At 35.8% G+C, this 16,077-nt stretch overlaps 1 long non-coding RNA gene across 4 annotated transcripts; it reads right to left on the reverse strand.

The window, feature by feature from the left end:
- Positions 1 to 6,835: 6,835 nt before the first annotated feature.
- LOC119630405 (uncharacterized) lies at positions 6,836 to 15,930 on the reverse strand. 4 transcript variants are annotated; one of them, XR_009974289.1, is made up of 5 exons: positions 15,701 to 15,930; positions 14,790 to 15,464; positions 8,830 to 14,699; positions 8,165 to 8,245; positions 6,836 to 7,693 (listed from the first exon to the last, which is right to left on the reverse strand). It is a non-coding gene; the product is annotated as an uncharacterized LOC119630405 (long non-coding RNA). The 4 variants fall into 4 exon arrangements; XR_009974288.1 differs by having other exon boundaries at positions 8,830 to 13,774; positions 14,558 to 15,464; XR_009974290.1 differs by having other exon boundaries at positions 8,830 to 13,774; positions 13,848 to 15,464.
- Between the last annotated feature and the right edge of the window lie 147 nt (positions 15,931 to 16,077).

Consider the following 16,077-nt stretch of genomic DNA (forward strand, 5'->3'; position numbering starts at 1 on the left):
ATTTATTAGCTCTAAATTTTAACTGTATGTTTAAATGATTTTATAACAAATGTATCTTTATAATGTATTCATATGTAGTGTGTGTCGCATCAACCATTAGTTTACAAAGCGAGCTATTTGTTTTCATTCAAAGTTCAGTTCATTCCATTTTAGAGTTGGTAACTCTGCATTATGTATCTAAAGTTTTTATTTAATTATATAAATAACATTATAAAATTATTATTTTTAGATATAACCAAGAGTAACTATGTCATTAACAGTTTATTTTGTAGTTCGATTTTTTTTGGTAGACACAAAAGTAATCAAATACATTTTTACAAAATTAAATGAATGTCTAAAACTACATAAGGAAATTAAGCATAACGATAAATCAATCCATAAGAGCATGCATTAAGAATTATGTAAGTTCAATAAATAATATTTATTTATCATTATTGATAGGTGGCAGCCCTATCAACACAGTGGGCTCCTTGAACGTTTCAGCCCACACGAATCACCGGATCACGTGCAATGGACATGCACCCGCTGTGTTCAATTCTGCACATTACGGCATTGTTCAAAATTCGCTACCTACGTTTAAAATAGGACGCTTTAACATTGATCGAACGTAAATTAGAAATAACTGATAAACAAAGCGTTGTTTTCAAATTAATAGAATTATAAAAACCAGATCCCTAAGTAACCTTTTAAACTCAAATTTTGATTACATTATATTATTTTGCGACAGCTATTATAGTCCCATAAAGTGAATTAAACTTTTATTAGACTATAAAATAAAACATGTACATAGTTTCGTACCGTAATGTCGTTAAATAATATTGACTAGAGATCTCGCAGTAGTCGAAATTCGACTATAATTAATTGGATTGTATTTTATACTTCTATAATCACAAATTTCGCCAAGACTACCCTATAAAAAATATTAATAAAGGCAAACAATATTTATTCTATTCTCAATTTGACAACAGACGCCAAGAACAAAAGTTTGACAATAAATAGTATGCATGCGTGCGTGAGTCAAATACATGGTATGTAGTGTGTGTAATGTTTTCTTTATTGATTTAATGTGTCTTTTATGCATTATTTAAAAAAAATATTAGCAAGCATTGTGCACTTCCTCTCTATATTCTCTATAAGTGTGGAAAACTTCATACTCCTCCGTCCGCGCAATTTTCGTAAAAAGGGATACAAAGTTTTTGCTTCACGTATTAATATATAGATATAGTTATGAGTCACATTACGTACAAGCATCGTCCTGATTTAAATCATTCAATATTTTATTTCTTGAACCATGAGTTCCGGGTTACGTTAGTCGGTCGACTCAAACGAATTCTCGACGTGCCTAACAATCTAGACAAACAAAAATAGGCTCTCCTGCCAACTACGTAGGTGTTTCGTAACATTTTTTATATAATGGAATAGTTTCGAATTGTCACATCTCTTCTAATTTTTACTGATGGTAGGACCTCTTGTGATTCCGCACGGGTAGGTACCACCACCCTGCCTATTTCTGCCGTGAAGCAGTAATGCGTTTCGGTTTGAAGGGCGGGGCAGCCGTTGTAACTATACTGAGACCTTAGAACTTATATCTCAAGGTGGGTGGTGCATTTACATTGTAGATGTCTATGGGCTCCAGTAACCACTTAACAACAGGTGGGCTGTGAGCTCGTCCACTCATCTAAGCAATAAAAAAAAATCATAATGGGGGACAATATCAAACTGAGTTCGAGTTTGCGAGTTTTTAAGTCAGTATCTTCTTACCCTTATCCCACGTTACGCGTGGTTGACGCAGCATGTTGTCTTATCATGCTGCGTAGGGATTTGGCATAATTTTTACGACTGCCCGCCTGTGTGACGTCTTTGTATCTTCATACTCAAATACCTGCATAATATATCCTTTGCATCCGTGCCCTAGGGAGGGGCTACTAGTGATTGGGTAGGGGAAAAATTAGAATAGAATACAGGAACTTTTCAGTTTGTTTTTTGATATTTCTTTTACTTCATCCAATTTCGGATTTCTAGAATTATCATTTTATTGTTATAAGATATATTTTAAAAAAAAGTATACAATATGTATTAAGTTTGCATCAATTTAAATTAAGTTGTATTTTATAATACGAAGAGCAGAGCTTTTAGTGGAAGCATTCAAGTATTCAATCAATCATTTAAACATTCTCCCATCTAGGCAATAAAAATAAAAATAAAAAGATTATGTACAATTTTTTTATCGTGTGTACACGTGCAAACAATTTCAAGCAGTAAGATTCCAGAGTATTCATCCCACTGTACATCGCTAGCAAATTTAAAAGAAATTCGCACAATCCTTTTATAAGCTAGGTACTGTAATATTTTAATACTAAGTAACATTTCAAGCAGTCAAATTTAAACAATTTTGAAGGTTCATCTTTATCGTAATAAATAGAAAACATAGAGGTCATCATTTATCGGATGCATAACATGAGTAAAGTAGCTCTTGTGATATCAACAGTCGTATGATTTGAAACTGGGACAGACGAACGGACGGCCACGTCTTAAAATAGCCTCTTTAATGAGCGTGGTGCGAAACGTTGAAGCTTATGCGCCAATAAACAAATGATTACTGACAATTATCGTCGCGGAGGAGAGGCGAGAGAGTGCGGTGCCGCGCCGCGTGTCGCGTACCACGGTAGCGAGGCCGCGCCGCAAAATCGACAATCAACCATACAAATTTCACGCAAAAAGTATAACATTAATTTATTTTTTTGCAAAACAGGTTCTGAATTTTGATGGTCTTAAAAGAAACGTATTTTGCCTATTTTTAGATTAATTTGAATATTTATGTTTTAAAATCCGGCCAGATGTTGATAGATTTTGCTAACATATTTCAAACGAAAGTTAAGAAGTCATTCTTTTTTTTGTTAAATTTAAAATCACGAATATCCTTCTTGATGTGACTAGTGTGCCACCTGTTGTGCATTCATGATACTATGATAGGTACTGCCGCAAAAAAGGTCCTCAGAAGCACTAAAAACAAATTTACAAAGTTAAATTTATAACAATCGACAGGTAACATACTACTATAGGAATTGAAAAATAACGGCCATGAGTTTCTCGCCGGATCTTCTCAGTGGCTCCGATTCCGATTCAGTAGTAGATTCTGCGAAGTACTGCTCTTGCTAGAGCTAGTGTTAGCAAATTCTCTCAGGTTGAGCCCATGAGCTTACCTACCCGCCAGGGTGTAGCTGGAATTGCCTAGATTAGCCTACTAGCGAATAGGTTGGGGACAAAATAGAAAAATAATAAAATTTAATCATATACCTACTTAAATTCATTAAAATTAATTCGTTAATATTCGCTTATAATGAACACTAACAATTAAAAATTGCATCCTAAATATTATCACGGCCTTGTGCGCCATTTTATAAGTTTCATTGTCGTCAATGTCTGTCCGAACGGAAGCTACATTAGATCATCTAGGTATAGTTCTAGGATACTATAATGTGACCGTATCTCGAAATTGGTCACACGTTTTCCTTACCGCACAAGGTTGCCAACTTATATAAAAACGTCTTCTTGATATTTCATGTCCTTGAATAAAATCCACTATTAAATTAGGACAATGGGTAAGAAATTTATTCTAATATTATTATTTTCAGTAATCTAAAGACACATTTCATTAACTGTCTTGTCAAGATACATGGGCCTGATCACCCATATTTGAATGTAAACTAAGCTAATTAAATGAAGGAAGCGCAATGTTTGAGAAAGAAAAAAAAAACGCTGACTTTTCTCTATATTAGCTGTCAATACCGAGTGTAATGGAATTCCCAAAAACGAAGACAGTAGTTGGGAATCCCAGATGCGATGACATTCAGTTAAAAGAGTTTTAATTTACTATTGATTTTGCACGGCTTGCTATTGACGCATCCAATACCAACTTCGCATCGGCTGCTTTTGTTTTAAATTTAACGTAATTTCCAATATATGAACCTAATAAACAGACACTTAATTGAGGTTGTCAGCGCAGAAGTGGCCTAACCTACAATTATTTATATTCACGCTTATATGACGTATATTGGAATTTATTTAAAATATAATACATTTGCAAAACCGGCCTATCCATAGTTTCACCCATAGATAGCAGATAGCTTTGTAAACATTATTTTTGCGCGTATTGTTTTTTGGCCTACTCAAATTCAAATTCATAAAAATTCAGACCAAATTGCCTCCGTACTAACTATGGTAAGCTTAGGCCACTTTTGCGCTGACGGCCTCAATTATGCTATATGGTACGCGTGACAACCCTGCACAGTCACGTCGGTTCGCTCACGACGAGGTTAGTGCCGGCACTGCGCCTGCGCACATCGACAAGGACGTCGACCTCAACCTTGGGACAGACCACTAAAAACAATGTTTAGTCTCTTACTCACTACATACCCTCCTAATATGCGGCCGAGCGTGCATTACAATACATTACCATACTTGAATTTAAAAATGCTGCCGATACAATATAGCATTCGTAATTAATTCATCATAATACGTTAAATAAACTGTTTTTTTTTTGTAATGTTAAATTGTAAAACATTTATTTGCAAATTGAAAATTTACACAAAAAACAATTGATTGTCCTCCATAAAATATTGTTGGCCTAAATTACCTATTAGGACTACGTTTTTCAAATCGCATTTATGGCAACAAATTAGTGTGAGTGTTAAAAATCTACTCAACGCATCTTCAGATTTTGTTCATAGAGGTTTGTCATTGTGGACTTAGAATGATTGATTTTGAGAAAACCATTCATTTTTTCATTGTCGAATCCTTAAATAAATGCGATGACCATAACATTGCTACTTTATTAAATACAGTCATATACCTACGAGTAGTATCTATCAATTAAATATAGGATCCGTTCTATTATTGTCAATGAATTGTAATTAGTGGTTAAAAAGCTGAATTGTGGATATTAAAAATAAATCGAATTCCTGTTTGTAAAATTATCTTGACTTGTTAATTGGATACTGCATCGTTTTATATTTACTGGCGAATGGACGTTTAAATTATTTAATAACGTTTCAAACTTCGACAGGAAATATCACAAACGTGAACCTGTTTGATTGCTATGAAGAATCCTTCTTTGCCCTCGCGATTTTTTTCGGCTTTTACTGAATTATTCTCCAAAATGTTTTTATTTACGAACTTCACAATGACCATTACGAAATCATGTTTATGAGAGGCTTGTATATTATTGAATTACTTACCTTTCACTTCAAAAGTCTCGCCCGGACGGCCATATTTTATTTACGAGTATTATTTAAGTGTTTCCCAAGAATATAACGTACTAAAAAAAAACATCTATAGTCGTTGTTAATGAAAACTGTAGATTAATTTACGTATTAAACATCAAAGATCAACCTAATAATAAACACAAAAGCGTGCCTCGTACAATAAAAGACAAGTGGCAACGATAACGCATCTATAGCTCGCCTGACAGGCCGGACAAGGTACAAGAGATTTACTAGTTACTACGGAGTACGAGCAGAGAAGGATAATGACCTGGTGCGTGTGCGTCGCGTCGCGTCTCATACTACGATGTGGTAATGCATACAAAATGGATGCTCGAGAAACCTAACCTAATTATACACGTAAGTACATAACAGAGATATAATGTTTTCGCTTTTTAGTACCTAAGTATTTTTAATGCGGACGAGCTTTTTTTTATTTTAATTTTTTCATTGTCTAACTTATTTTTTTACTTTTGCATTATTTGATTATAAGTAAAATAAATCAGTCACATGCAGGCTGCTGGCGATAACTAGAATATGTTTTAGGCAACTTGTATCTGGAAAACAATCAATAATTGTGTCACTCCCCAATAGAGACCAATCTGTTGACACATCATTTGTTGAATGCCGTCAAAAGGCTTTGTAGTTTGTAGAACATCCCTGCTAATATATAAATGTGAATGTAAGTTTGTTTGTTACGCTTTCACGCGAAAACTAACTCAACCGATCATCATGAAGCTTTGTACACATATTCTAGGAGGTATTAGAAGTAACATAGGATACTTTTTATTAAGAAAAAATTTTTTTTTTTACGAAAAATAAAAAAATGGTTTGTCAAAAAACCTCAAAATCTAGCTTTTTCAACGCTATCTACCGGTTCAGTAATAAATTTCCAATCCTGAGTACTGTAAATGAAGTCGCGGGTAAAATTTAGCGTTATGCCAAAGTAACTATTCCACGCGGACGAAGTCGCGGGCAAAAGCTAGTATCAAATAATTATATGTACATGTCCGGTGAACTCGTAAGTGATGCGATTAAGCCGTTGTTTAAATCCCTCATCTAAGGAAACACGTACTTATCACGCGTTCGCGTAGCTCCATGACGAAGGTATAAAATCGTTAAATCGAAAAAAACTGCGATAAAATTAGGAATTTGCCTAATCGCTAGTATGGCGTGTTTTAAGACAGCAGATGAATCAAGTTCCTACCTATTTCTGCAGCATAATAATCGGTGTGACATCCCTTATACCTACATATATAATTAAATCCTTTGTATTCTAAGCACCGATGACCGTTCAAGAAATCGACATGAAACATAACCCAGAGACACAAAACACTGGGTGGGTCGCATCTTCTCAGCGGGTCGCGATTTCGAGCCTGTGATGTGGTTCAGCGAAGCACTACTCTTGCCAGAGCAGATCTTTAGCAGGCTATCTTAGACTACGTGCGCTCGTCCACCAACCATGGAAAAGCCAATAATAGCCCCTCGAGACCACAAGCAGATAGGTACTCAAAAAAAAAACATAATGGGAACCATTAAAATTTAAAAAGTATAAATAGTTAAAACACTTTGAATTTTGGAGTATTATTGTTTGTAGAGTTTATTAAATTGCTGAAAACCTGTTTAATTTAGTAAGTAAATTTAAAAAAATTCAACCAACATTATTTAAATTTTGCATCAGAAAACAATTTAGTTTTACCGATAATTAAAGTTTCTTTAAACATAAATAGGCTGTTTGTTATCTTTAAGTACACAAGTATAGAATAAGCGTAAAATAAACATCCAATTATTTACGAAATATCAACTCCAATGGAGCCAATGTAAACTCATGAATATTCGTTACTATAAATTTTAGTCTGGAGATATTCTCCTTTTTTGTTCGCTCACATGGACAAATGAGTCCACGTTCCAGCTAGTGGTGAGCAATCATCGAAATCCATTGATATGATACTTACTGTCTGCATATCTTGAGAAGTCAAAGTCTCAATTTTGTGAGAGCAATGGGTATTCGATCTTTCAAGGATCCGGTGATTTCCTCAAATCGGCATAATGACGGCGACATTTGCCAAGGTGCTCGTTTAAAATATTTTATCAATCTTATCTTACAGTTAAAAACTATTTGAATGATTTATGTTTAAATCTATTGTTTATTTATCTACACTATTATTAATATCTATATAATGTATAACGATAATCTGCTTGAAGCTCGGTTAAACTTTCTTCGGTAGGTACCACGATAAAAAGTGAAATTTAAATATATCATATAAATATTCATTAATAAATTTGCAATAACAAATAGATTTCGAGACAACAGTAGAAGCAAAAGCCCCAGCGTTCTGTTATGACGGCATCTTTAATATGAATGGCAAATTCCTCTGCCCACTTACTGGCCTGAATGATTTCAACATTCTTGGCGCTGCTCCGATAATAATCTGTGGAAAAAATAAACGAACAAAACGTAAATAAATCGAGACGAGTTGAAAGTGCGCTCTCGAAGACCGGTGGCACGACAAAATAAATCTCAGCGATATGGTCGATACGCTCGCGCTCGGGATAACGTATTTTTACGCAACAGGGCTCTTTCTTTGTTTATGACTGGCCACGACGCCGCGCCGGACCAGACGGTTGGTTATTCAACCGGGCCGCATTCCGCGACGACTTCGCTTTTTGCTCCACCTCCGCTGCCGGTCTTGTGCGCCGTTGAAAAACGACTAATTAGAACGTTTATGGCAGGAATTAACGTCGCACATTGTTGGCGACAAAACGTTTTGGAGCCAACAATGCTTTACGGAATACCGCACGCACTTTTCACTTCGTCCACTTTATTATTGGCCGCATTCCTGCGTAATCTTGTCTGCGTAGTCTGAGTGAATTTTTACAGAAAGTAATCGTTCTTAATTTACCTGAAGTAATATTGGTGGCGCCGGAGTGTCGATGCAAGGCCGTTGTTTACTCTTCGCTCAGCGTCGGTCGTAACGTCATAGCTTGTAGAGAAAAACCTTTTAACACTTACATTAAACAAATACGAAGATACCAAACAAAAAATAAATTAACTACATCGTATCAATTGTACTTCCTTTATACACATTCTAGATCCCCTAATGGCTTAATATCATATAATGTAGAATGGCTTCTCAATGCCCAATTCTGTTCAATAAAACTTTAAAGTGTTTTTATTGAATTTTCAATGTAGACACACATGGCTTTTTTTATTTATAAACTGTGTATAAAACATCATAAAACGACTAATAAAGGTCTAAGCAGACTGGTTTGTGTTACGAAAACAAAACGAATACAGGCGCCACATTGTAAATAAGAGCTGCCGCAACAGTGTACACAGAAATTAATTAAAGCGGGTTCACACATTGATTCTAATTCCGGATCATTTCTTACTTGAAACGCATCGATAGACACGAGGCTTAGTATCGAACAAATTCGTGCTGCGGTGGTGCCGAAAAAAATGTTTGTTCGTAGCAGGCGACCACTGACGCCAATAAAACCGATCACCGAACGACCAAAAGCCGTCACAAAAAATTAACTCCCGGAGCGAAGCATCAACATTACTTACTTTTTTCTTATTATACGTCGGAGTAGTATCGAATTACTATCTCGGAATGTTCGGTAGACGATCCGGACTAGACACGAGGCTGGAGAATCAATGCGTTTCGAATTTCCCATTAAATGGACATCCACGATAAACACAGAGCTTTTTTTTTATTACGTCTTAAGTGACGTTGAACTGTAAATGACACTCCGAGAATAGATAACGTTACTGAAGAACAATCCATCAACATCTTGAAGAATAAACAAAATAAGAGTAATATTTAAAATGAAAATAATGTAGTTACGTAGTTAGTATTAAAATCGTCTTTTTTGCTTTGTGTGACAAGCGATGTTTCGAAATAAGATCATGTATTTTATGTTAATATAGAAAAATACATTGCCGTATTTATTCTCTAGCCAAAAAACACACACTTTTATCTGTATTCACAGCTCATATAATAATTTGTTTGTATTTACAATTAAAATGAATAAATACTCGGAAACAAATGATACATAGTCACCTGGCCCCAAACTAAGATTGTCTGCACAAAGGGAACTAGAGACTTGAATACATACTTATATTATTTACTTTAATATTTACTTTATTGATTATACGTACAAAACCTAAATATTTTTAAATACATTGTGCTCAGAGAGCAATAGAAAACCTGCTCACTCCAAACTTAACGTGATTCAATGCAACAACATCGGAATACAGTTTTTTTTTATGATTAAAGGATTACTGGTGGCCAGCAAAGGCTCAGCCAAGATGGGTGGGATTTGTCAACAGCTGCCCGAGCGCCTCCGAAGGAGACCTAACAACTCAAGAGCAGCTGCTTCACGAATGAATCTACTGCCGGATCGGAATCACGACCCGCTAAGACGATCCGGCGACAAACTCAGCGGGCTGATGCATGGATTAGGTTGCACGTCGAACTCTTTGTCGAGTTCAACGAGTACGGTTACCGGGGTCCCTAAGCCTGCACCTAGTGTTAGAGCTGGAGGCGTCTAATGCAAAAGTTATTGGATTTGATGGATCCGTAAGGACGTGTCGGAATATAGTCTGTACTATCCTTTATCTAGAACGCATGTTGAACCAATGCTAGTACTTCCGATGAAACTCTTTTTGGAGCAGCGTGGACAGGTATGGACCCGGTCGAGATCGTGGGTAAAGCGGAGTGTTTCTGAGACACATCGTTGCTACCTCATTGCTGCCCCAGATCGGCCCCGAGAGGCTCAATAGTCAGGCGTACTGGAGGCCACACTAAATAGTGCAGCTCCGTGTGTAGTTACATTCAGGTGAAGGACCAGATCCGACAATATTTGTACAAGTGAAGACCCGACGGCAAGGTGAATTTCGCGGCCACAGATCATTAGATGGAAGATCTCTTTGAAACACTCTACCAGAATCCTTGGAGGTTTGAGTGTCTTAGGCCTCGGCAGCTACGGGATGTCGTGCCTGCACTGCTACAAGAATGGGACAGCTTACTCGCTTTTCTATATACACGCCGCCTGAGGTTGACGAACGTCGCACCTATGCAGAGGGGCCCTGAGAGACCAGCTATTGAAGCTTTTCATTTCTGGCCCTTAGTTAGGAAGTTTTCTGTCACTTTGGGGAACAGGCAGGCTCCTGCTTCTGCACAAGATAAGGTGAACAAGTTGCTAAAATGCATTCGGGTGGTCCGTGTCTTTGGGTATCTGTTCGGTATCGTACTTGATCTCTTGAGGGAACAGCTTGGCCGAGGAGACGAGCTCGTTCATCTTCATTATGGGCGGTGCTCCAAATGTCCTTAATCCTTGGTCCTCCTTTAATCAAGTTAAGATATGAAATTACACCACTAATATAGTACTAATAAATAACAAAACGTGAAAAAGATTCCAATTTAATGAATAACGGTGGCATAATTAGGTATAACGGTCACATGTTTCGTAGTGTGGGGATTACGCAAATTCACTGGATCTTACCTGAACAAGGCTCCTTGTGCGAATGACATAAAAAAAATAATGTACCTGTGACAGACCCGGCGCGGCGTTACCACCAACCTGTTTCCAGCGAAACGTTACTACGCTAGTAAATTCAACAAAAAAAAAGAAAAAAAAAAGTGAATAGGGCCGGCGAGGTGGCGCTTACTTCTGAAAGGGCCGTTTCAAGTGACTCCTATTCAATAGGATGCAATAAACATTGAATAGCTCTGATAGCACGGACTTAAACTTGAGAGCGGTATTATTATCAACATTACGTTGGAGCGTGCACGGATTCAGATAATCTAAATTATTAGGTTTAAGAAGAAAAAAAATATGAAAAAACTGAGAGCGATGAATCATTGTAGTAGTCGATCCGGGTTCAAATAAAAAACATTAAGGGGATTTCCCAACGTAGACTTTTTAGGATATTTTTTGTCGAATTTGCGGAAAAAAACAAAATAGGTTATTCAAAATTTCCAAATTTTATTAAATTATTTTATTTCCAAATTTGGCAATAACCTGAATATTTCGCTACTTACAAATTATTTTACATACAAAACCTATTTATCTCAACTGCTGGGCCCAGAGACTTTTTTTCTCACATCGGCCAAACATTTGTTTGACGAGCAATTATTAAACCTATAATAATAACATAAATATCTCTCTGGTTATTTTAGTACGGTTATTTCTAATTAGAGACCAGATGATCCTATGTTATTTGTTCTCGATAATTTCGTATGATGAATATTGAATTATAGATACTAGCCACTTTTTAGCATCAATGTATCCATGCCATGTGTCCTAAGTCGGGTCACAATACGCACAACAAGAACTCGGAATAGGAATTAGTAGGAAATACGAAAAGTTAAAATAGGAAAACATCAGGATGCGTCTATTGCGCATTGCCAACGAAGAAGACTTAGTTTCAATAATAGCTAAATGAACTATTATGATTTTATGTCCTCTGGCCTTTAAATTTATATAAATACATTTAACTGGGAACAAATCACACTCGGTCATACAGCCCCAATTTAGGATTCCCTGTGGTATGGGTACCAGTGACTGATATATAAACTTATATACGTTTAAATATATACTGCACCACCGAATCAGTTATCAATATGGCTTTCATAACACTCATTAACTCCCGTCAATAATATATCGTTTTATGAAAAAAAAAAAGTTTATTATTTAATTTCATTCATTTTGCAGATCCCCTAATCCGTGTCTGTCGGGAAACACAAGAACGTTACCTGTGGACTGTGAAGATTGGAGACGTTCTCAGCCTATCTATCGGTCCGTTAAATTTACCGAGGACAATAGAGCCCCTGAGTGGGTGTGCACTACAAATAGATGGAGTTGTATACAATGTCCGAAATTTAAATTGCTATTTCAATGACATAATAGAAACGCATTTTGTTTTTCTCAGCGCTACGCAGTACTCGACAACGAAGAGATTAGAATAAAGTTACGAGCTAAGTCTCTTTTTAACTGTTTCAAAAGGCTGACAGCTCCTCTATTGGTGAACGATCACCGATGCTCATGAATATCAACGATTCCACCGCCTACTGTACTGCCATATTGTAATAAGCTTAGTGAATTGGCAAGTTCATTTATTTTAACCTTGTGATGCATGTGACTAGGGGATGTAGGAAATGGTAGTGCAAGGTAGAGGGGGAAGAGGTCGACCGAAGAAGACATGGATGGAGTGTGTGAATCACGATATGAGAGAGAGAGAGGAGTGAGTGTTGAGATGACGGTGACGGAAAAGAAGATTTATTGTAACCTTTACCTAAGTTTTACCTATGAGGGGACTTAAATTAAAATTTCATCCGCTTCTAATAGCAATACAGTATTATTGTACCGTCGTTCTGGTCTGACAATGCACCGAAAGCCTGGGTAGGTAACAGGATCCTAAACTCTTAGCACACTAGTACTTGCGGTAGGCAGCGGCTTGGCTCTGCCCCTGACATTCGCGACATCCATGAGAGATAATTAAATTCATAATATTTTTGTAACAAAGATCATGTTATATAAAAATACAGTAAAATAATTTCGTTTTTCGTTGTAGACCGATAACGTTTCGCCAATTCATCTTGTTTTCTGGTTTCCCGTGAACATCGTTGTTCTGGACAGAGCTCATATTAATTATATAAAACTCTGTCACAGAGAAGTCCTTTTGTCCCCCGTGATCTCACTCGCAGGATTCCTCGGTTAATGTGGCCTGTGGACTTACCCTGGTTTGTCACAGGTTACCGCCACCAAAGTATCGCTGGTCAAAACATTCCGATTATCACATAAATACGTGCGTTATTGATTTAAAAGTACAATGATGACTTCATGAAATCATTTCGAAGAGGTTAATATGTATTTAAAAGAATATATATTGTGCGTAGAAAACTGTTTATTTTATTTACGTTAAGAGACGTAAAAATTCAAACGTTTCTGGTTTAAAAAAAGACGTGTGGCACTCGGGGACGGCCGCGGTAAAGCAATTGCAAAGCATTTTTTATCAATTTATTGCATTTACAATTAGACAATAATAATTTAATATTAAAACAATACTAAAAATAAGACCACGCTATATTTATGAACATTAACAAAAGCAAAACATTAACTGTCCCCTTCACACTCATAGGCTAGACCGCGTGAGAGAGAGATGGACAGACTTTTCATAATGCTCATGCAGTGCGGCTTCACGCCGCGCACTTATTCACAAACACTACACCAGCGCAACGTGTGAATGTGTTGAACGCGAGCTACATAGTAGGCGTAGTGGGGGTGTCAGGTTATTTTCGTTACAGAATTTCTTGATTCAATCGCCGCGCTCAAGGCCCGCTATAGAAGCTATGTAATAGCTTAAAACCATTACCAGAGCTTAACGTTACCACAACAATGAATAATATCTATTTCCTAAGTTAAAATTCGTCCTTATGCCTTATTGTAATTGCTGGGTGGGGCATGTTGTGAACTCACAGGGCTTGGCACTACCGTTCTGCATATTTCTGTAAACGGCAGTAAAATAGTAGTTTTAAAAAAAATGCAATTTAGACTTACGCGTCAAGGTATTAAGGTTACCAGATTTCCGATGAACCTTGAGTTTAAGCTAGTATAGTCCCAATTACAACGTCAATTTAATTTCAATTCATTTTTGCAATACGCTGTAAATACGATCGTAAATTTTATTTGGTTTAACTTAAATTTATTTGAAAATTTGCTAACAAGGTTTGAAAGTAAAGCCACGAGGATGTAGGATAAATTATAAAATAAAAACTATTTCCTGTTGTAGCAATAACAGATATGTATAAACTATTCCTGTAATTAATCACCTAGTGCAAAGTGTAATTAACTTTTCCTTTGATTGACATTTAAACTCCATAATTTGAGTAAAAATTCAACCACATTTTTCTAGTTTCGAATATGTAAAATATTTCATTTAGGTATAATATAAATATAAATAAACTATGTATGTATATTTAAAAATGTTGTGAATTTTCTTAAAAAATGTGTAGAAACTTTTTCCCTAACCTATTATTTAACAAGATGTCGTGATATCACAAAAAATCACATAAAAACGTTCAAAGGACATGTACAAGCCCGGGTTCTCACACCAACATTCATTAGTCTCAGTTCACAAAGCACAATGGACATATTGGGCCCATGTGTGCAAAACCCTTCACGCACCATTGTGTTTAAAACGTTCGAATCACAAATTTACCGAAACTCCGTCAAAGAACTTTTGCACTTCATCAAAAATATATTTATCTCGATATAATGTAAGTTCCAACCTGTTCAAGCTTTTGTAGATGTCCACAATGGTCTCAAAAAAAACCCTGTCTACGTCATTGTAACTCTAAATTCAAAGCTGAATTATTGTTTTTGACCGCTTTTTTTCATGTGGTTTTTCAAGTGCACTTCGAAATATTTTACCTGTGGTATTGTCAGAAATGTCATAGTCTCATTCATTTTTTTCAATTAAATGAAGAATACTTTTCTTACCTTTTCGTCGTACTTACTTACTGTTTCTTTGAATGGACATATTTAAAATCCAATTTTCTCGAATACAATACAATAAAACCGGTACATCAATATCGTCTCTTGACTTGAATGTATTATGTTTTATTTTTTACAAATTCTAATGTCGTAATATATTTACCCCAATGATGTTATAGTAAAAAGAGGTAGATACGTTATATTAGTACTAATACGAAGTCAAGCTTGTCCGCGGCGTATGTACCTATATATATTTATAAACACACTAAACTATACGATATTATGCGGACGAATTAAATCGACAATTAGTTGATGATAATATCATATAGCCGCGTGAGCAGAGTTAACTTGACAAGGTTGTAATGTGTGAAAAAGATAGCATGCTAACTAGCAAGACCGTAAACAAGACGAATATATATTACGCAGTGTCGTTGCGATGTCACGACTTACTTCATAGATTAACAATTAAAATGTCACAGAACTAACATAAAATTATTTGATGCCTACGGTTTAGTAAGCAGAATTGATATATTTAAAATGAACTCCTGACTATTCTTTTAAGAAATAAAACAGCAAAGGACAAATAATTTTATTTTTTTATTTTCATTTAGTTCATTATTATTTGGCCGCCAATCCTCTTCATGTCTTTGTCTACGTACAATATTTATCCATTGGTTACATCTTAATACATTTGCCGGAAACCTTTAAAAATAATATCAAATTTGTTAATTCATTTCTCGGTTGTTGTGAGCTAATGTGTAGGCAATATCATGGAAATGTCCTTTCTGTTACATTACTCTTTTTAATCTTGACAGACATCTCTCTTACACTCGGTGACCGGAGTATATGCCGTCGCACTCGAGCCTTTTTTAATAAATTTAAGCTAATATTTTGGATTTCTTAAACAATATAAAAGCAAATCAATTTAAAATTAATACTTTCGCATGACATGTCATCCCTAGACTTTTGGGAGTCTTTCTTGTATAGTTTCTACAGTGTCGCTTAACACAGGACGGCATTTTAAAGAAATTTCGCGGAACAAAAAACACAGTCAACGTTACCAATGCTTTCACGAGACTAAGCTTGAGTGCGCTAATTAGCTCAGTTTTACGGCGCCACTTTACGAACTCAAGTAACTTATCTACCTCTTTTTACTATAACATCATTGATTTACCCCATGAAATAGATAAATGAAATGAAATATACTCGATAAATGAAAAAATAAATAATAATTTTAAAATATTATTAATAATTCTCTTGTGGCCAAGATTTTTTTTCCACTTTTTCATTGAAGTTTCATTTGGTACTGACTAGA

The sequence above is a fragment of the Bombyx mori genome, chromosome 11 (assembly GCF_030269925.1).
Source record: "Bombyx mori chromosome 11, ASM3026992v2".
In the NCBI taxonomy this organism is placed as follows: Eukaryota; Metazoa; Arthropoda; class Insecta; order Lepidoptera; family Bombycidae; genus Bombyx; species Bombyx mori.